Raw genomic sequence first — 5,768 nt, 5'->3', positions numbered from 1 at the left:
CTGAAATTTTAATCATATTGACACAAGATTTCAGAAGCAGGTTTACTATGGGAATCATGAATTCATTCAACCTAATGGGTGTGGGGAATGAGAATCAGATCCTGTGTTCCCACAGCTCCCCCTCCTCAGATGTGTGGTTGTGGGAAGGAATGACTGGCCTTCGGTCCTTGTGTGTTGAATGAGAATGTAGGGTGTGTACCCTGTTATTACCAAGGCTCCTCAGGCAGACAGAAGAGCCTGCCTCATTGTATACCAAAAAAGCAGAAAATTTTACTTCTAGAAGGTGAAAGAGGTTTCAGAAAACTCGAAATAGTTACAAATGCAAACATTTAAGAAGCAGATGCTGTTTCACACTACATCCAGAGAATATAACTGCATCATGTTAGATGCAGTTGGGAACTTATGCCACCAAAATCACTTAAAAGTCCCATTGTAATTCCATGGGAAATTAACCTTGAGAGTACCTTATAAGAAATAATTCATAAATATTGAAACATTTCATTATTTATGTAAGACTGGTATAGAACTGAATGGAAATGAAGTTGGGAAGGGTCAAGTGAAGGATCCAGACACCTGCCAACCCAAAGCTACATGAAGCTTCTGGGTGCTTCTGAAGGTAAGGAGAGGGCTGAACAGTGATAAAAAGATGATATAAAGGGACACTGAAGGACAGATCACTATGTGTATGTGCACAGTACACTATAGGGTTATATGCACACACACAAATGCTAATATACAATATTTTTACATATGTGCATACATATATATGCATATATAGCATGTACATGATACCATATATTAAATTAGTATATATTGAATATATAGCTTTAATTCTAATAAATGGACTCACAGTCACATGCATATGTGCCCTTACAAACACAAACATATGGATTCTACTTTCTCTTTTTAATTCCATCAAAAGGGTGGAACTGAAATAAAGGCAGACATATCACTTCTGTTTTACTCCTGCTCGTGAGCACCCTTCGCATCTTGGTCATGTGAAACACCCTACATTATTTTTACAGCACTCACAAACAGACTGCTTCCAAAGAGTGTGATGAGATCAATGCAGAGCAATGAATCCTATTTATCAGAATCTGCTCATTGTGAGGTTTTGAAAGAATCCTATCTCCCTCTGTTGCATTCCTAACCGCATGTAAATTCTTTATCTCCTCCCTTATTCCAAGTGAGAATCACTTGAACCTGAGTCTCAATTTACTGTTGGGATTAAGAATCAAGCACATATATAGAAACAAAGCCAATTCATCTGTATGAGAGCTGGTTGACATATTAAGAGCTCCTCTAGTCTTCAGTAGATAATCTAATCTTTTGAAATAAAAATGAAATCTGAGCCTCAGAGCTCAATTTTTTTATTATTACCTTGAGTAGAAGTCAGTGTCTCAGGCCTAGTGTAGGTTACATAGGCTGCTTTTTGAAACTAGAGATCCCTGAAGATCAGCAAATGTCGTGATGTTGAACAAGGACACAGACCACTGTACCTGAAAGGTCCCTGGGACACAGGCTCTCAACATGATGATTAACCCCACGCTGTGTGGTATCCAAAGTTGACCCTTTCCAGGAGGTCATTCTGAAAGAGAGCGTGTTGTCTCTCTGACTTTTCAAAGTTATTTAAATTCAAGCAAAGCTGAGTTACCTTAAATTCTGGCTTCATAACATCCTTAATTAACAATTAAATATATATGTTTGTCTACATATTCATCTTACAAATAATTTCAAAATCATTTCACCATACGTTTTCTGACTCCATATCCCTTCTTCCTGCGCACTGTAGTCTATTTCCCTGTGCTTTACAAGCCCCTATGTAGCAATTGCTATGACATGAACCTGCTGTAAACGGAATTATGCACTGTTATTATTTCTGTCTTTGCTACCGTCCTTCCATTCAGCACCATCTCTCAGAATCATTCATGTGGGTGCATAGTAACAGCAGAGCAGAATTTCTACTCCATGCTGGCTTTTGTTGCTTGACTATACCACAGTCTTTTATCCACTATGATGCTGGTGTGCATTTATACAGTTTCTGTCTCTCATGGAGAATGCTGCTATGGACAGTTTTCTATATATTTGGGGTAAACACAAATGTAAGCATTTTGGTAATGGTCTTAGGAGTAGGATTGCTTAGTCATGAAGTGTGAATGCTCCAGAGTCCATGCAACTGTGGAAACTGGTATGTATTCCACCACACTGTGACATTCCGCAGACAGATGCACCACATCTGGGTCACACTCAGTATTCTCTACCCTTATAATCTCAGCCATTCTGATACCACACAGAGGGTATCTCACTATGATTTTAATTTACACTCCCCAATGACAAATGAAGTTGACTAGGTTGTCTTTTTTGTGGGTCGTGGAGAGAGCTCATGTACAGTACCTGACAACTCTGTACACTTCTCCCAAATTTATTCTTATGAAAGCTTTATATTTGTCAGAAATTTGAAGAATAAAAAGGAAAACTTATGAGTGCTGTCCATGGCATTTCAGATGCTCATGTTCTTTTTCTTTCATTCTGGTATGCTCCCCCCACCCCTCCCGGCTGAATGGCTATGGTGCCTGCACTTCTCTTTTATCTTTTCTGTGATGGGCTTTTTCTTTCCGAGACATTTGCTGGGGTGGTTTGGTGGCCAGAAAATCATCCACCTCTTCGTCTTCCACAAAGTCTTCTCTTCTGTAGGGTGAGTTCCTGATTGTCATCTCCATGTGGTGATCTCTCAGCTCCCCCTCCTCAGGGGAATCCCTTTTTGAATCCATGTCATCAGAGCTTTAATCATTCTATCTCTTCTTTTTCCTTTTGCTCTTTCGTTGATTTCTTTTCCTGGAGAATTGCATCTAAAGTCTACACTTTCCAATACCCCTTTTTATCACCTGTTTGAATTAAAACACCCTGCGCCACTGTGCCTCTGTCACCACCACAAAGGAGGAGTCTGAGAAGAAACAGCGCCTGGCATGCTCAGGATCTTCATCACTTCCTCATTGGACACCTCGGGATAGGGTAAGAACCAGGTGACTGGTGGGCAGCATACAGACTCTCTGGTTCAGCACTTGGCAAAACAGCATTCCCAGAGAGAGGAAGACTGCCTGGAGCAGTTAAAAAGGAAGACGGAGCTGGAGCAAGATGAGGGGGCAGCAGAAGGAGCAGGAATGGAGGGTGGAGGAGGGGGAGCGGAAGGAGCACTGGGAGCCTAAGCAGATGAGGGACCAGAAGGAGGGAAGACGGAGGAGGCGCTCAGAGAGTCACAGGGAAGTATAGGCATCACCACACACCCAGGGATGACTACAGGAAAAAGGGCAAGTCCGACCACAGCAGAGGGAAGCCAGAAAAAGAAGAGAAAATACAAGAAAGAGACCTGCTGTCAGACCTACTGGACATCAGTGACAGTGAGAGTCCTCATCGGTGGAATCAGGTTCAGGCTCTGAGGATGCAGAGGAGGAAGAAGGGAGCACCCGTGAGGTGTCAGAGGAGAGGGAGGAGGAGGAGAAGGAGGAGGAGGAAGAGGAGGAGGAGGAGGAAGAGGAGGAGACTGGGAACAAGTATGAGGAGCCCTCAGAGAAGTCTATGGAAGAAGAAAGTGATTAAAGAATGAGTGAAGGTGAAGAAGAGAAAATGAAAACTACATCTTGTTTGTTCCAGAGATGCAATTTGACTGAGATTCCAGGGACAGTGAAGAAGGGGAGGAAGAAGGTAGTAAGGGGACCCTGCAGAGCCGTGTCCAAATCGGATACTATGTGCCTGGATCTTTTCCCTGTTGCCATTTTGCTGAAGCAGGGGCTGCTCAAGTACCTGCAGGCATTGTAGGGATGCCAGAGCATGGAGGAGTTCCAGTGCCTGCACAGGATTGAAGAAGACAACCTGTGGGGTTGTCTACAGAGCAAAGGACAAGAAAACAGATGAAATTGTGGCTCTGAAGCAGTTAAAGATGGAGAAAGACAAGAAAGGCTTGCCAGTCACATCACTGAGGGAGATCAGCACCATCCTCAAGGCCTAGTGCCCCAATATTGTTACAGTCAGAGGAACAGTCATGAGCAGCAACATGGACAAGCTTTACATGCGGTGAACTACATGGAGCAGGACCTCAAGAACCTGGTAGAGAAGCAGCCGTTCCTGACAGGGGAGGTGAAGACCCTGATGATCCAACTGCTGAGTGAGGTGAAGGACCTTCATGACAAGTGGATCCTGCACTTTGACCTCAAGACCTCCAAACCATTGCTGAGCCATGCTGGCATTCTCAAGGTGGGTGACTTTAAGCTGGTTCAGGAGTATGGATCACCCCTAAAGATTTCACCCCAGCTGTGATGACCCTGTGGCATCATGTCCCAGAACTGCTGCTTGGTGCTAAGGAATGATCTACAGCTGTGGACATGTAGTCAGTGGGCTGTATCTTTGGAGACCTGCTAATCCAAAAGCCTCTGTTTCTTGGGAAGACAGAAATTGGTTAGATCAACAAGGTTTTTAAGGACCTGTGGACTCCCAGAGAGAAAATTTAGCCTTGCTATATAATGACCTCCCAAGCTGTCATGAAGATGACCTTCAGGGGATACATCTATAACAACCTCCACAAGAGGTTCAGAGGTTTTCTACCAGACCAGGGCTTTGATCTCATGAACAAGTTTCTGACATACTACCCTGCAAGGAGGATGAACACAGAAGACAGCCTCAAGCAGGAATATTCCTGAGATAACCCTCCATTAACCCCTCAGTTTCCTATGTTACGGCTCCAAATGAAGTCCCCAAATTGTAGTAGCGAAAGTAGCTTCATTTTGTATAAAGCAGCCACTTTAAACCTCAAAAGCAAAAAAATAGCTAGCTTCAAGGTTAAGTGCCTGAACTTAGTTGGTTCCCCTTAGAAGAGTGCTTTCTATGGAGTAGCTGACCCTGGTTTTCCCAGAGACAGTAGCTGCATTTAATCAGGTCTCTATACCTCGTTAAGAGAAGAACTAATACAAGCTTGCTTTGGCTTCTGTAGTTTGCTTATCTTCTAACTTGGGTGTGCTCATTGTATTCAGGACCACCTGACATTACATATGCGTGATGAAATCCCTATGTTATTTGTGGTTTTTGCTCTTAAAAACTAGTTCCAACCTCCCCTTGGGGTCGTGGGTCCTAAATCTGACTAAGGGACCACTGATGGCTATAGCCCTAATAAATTTGACCAGTTAAAATTTGAATTGAGTCTGGTGGTCTTTTTCCCAGTGTTTTCAAACTCCATAACACCCACGTGCCCTGCCAAGAGCTAGCAGCAAAGAGTGGATAATGCCACAAGTCCATGGCCCTCCAAGGGTCACCTAAGCTACAGCCAGCTGGGTAATTACTACCTGAAAGAGACAAGCTTCCACTTGGCCACTACAGGCCAGGGAAACTCTGCTTTAGGCCCTGGCTTCAGCCTCAACTTCTGCAGTCAGAGTGACCTTCCCTGAGTCCAGGAGAAACAGCCAGAGCTAAAGAGTCAGGATGCCTATCTTGGAATTGTTCATCTGAATTTTGTCATTTTTCATTTTTGAAATCTGTATATTTGTTTGTTAATTTGTAGAATTAAATTTTCCTTTGGGAGGAAAGAAAAGAGGGCTGTCCAGTGAAGATGATTTTCTTATGTTTTTTCAGTACCAGAGACTTGTAGTTGTCCATTCACATGACCTTCGGTAAATCAACTTATGAATATAAAGACTAAACAGTAGAATGAAGATGAATCAAACCGATGTGTGCACCCTGTGTACTGTACTTTCAAATGATTTTGTGGTGGTTATAGTGTT

At 43.1% G+C, this 5,768-nt stretch overlaps 2 pseudogenes; one reads left to right on the top strand and one right to left on the bottom strand.

Annotated features, from left to right (window-relative positions):
- The window catches only part of LOC108491215, a 3,062-nt pseudogene extending 1,530 nt beyond the window's left edge, over nt 1-1,532 (bottom strand).
- A 638-nt stretch (nt 1,533-2,170) lies between these two features.
- LOC103740268 lies at nt 2,171-5,435 on the top strand (annotated as a pseudogene).
- Nucleotides 5,436-5,768: the final 333 nt, after the last annotated feature.

The sequence above is a fragment of the Nannospalax galili genome, unplaced genomic scaffold (assembly GCF_000622305.1).
Source record: "Nannospalax galili isolate Female #2095 unplaced genomic scaffold, S.galili_v1.0 scaffold1111, whole genome shotgun sequence".
Taxonomy (NCBI): Eukaryota; Metazoa; Chordata; class Mammalia; order Rodentia; family Spalacidae; genus Nannospalax; species Nannospalax galili.
This window is presented reverse-complemented; position numbering and strand designations above follow the sequence as displayed.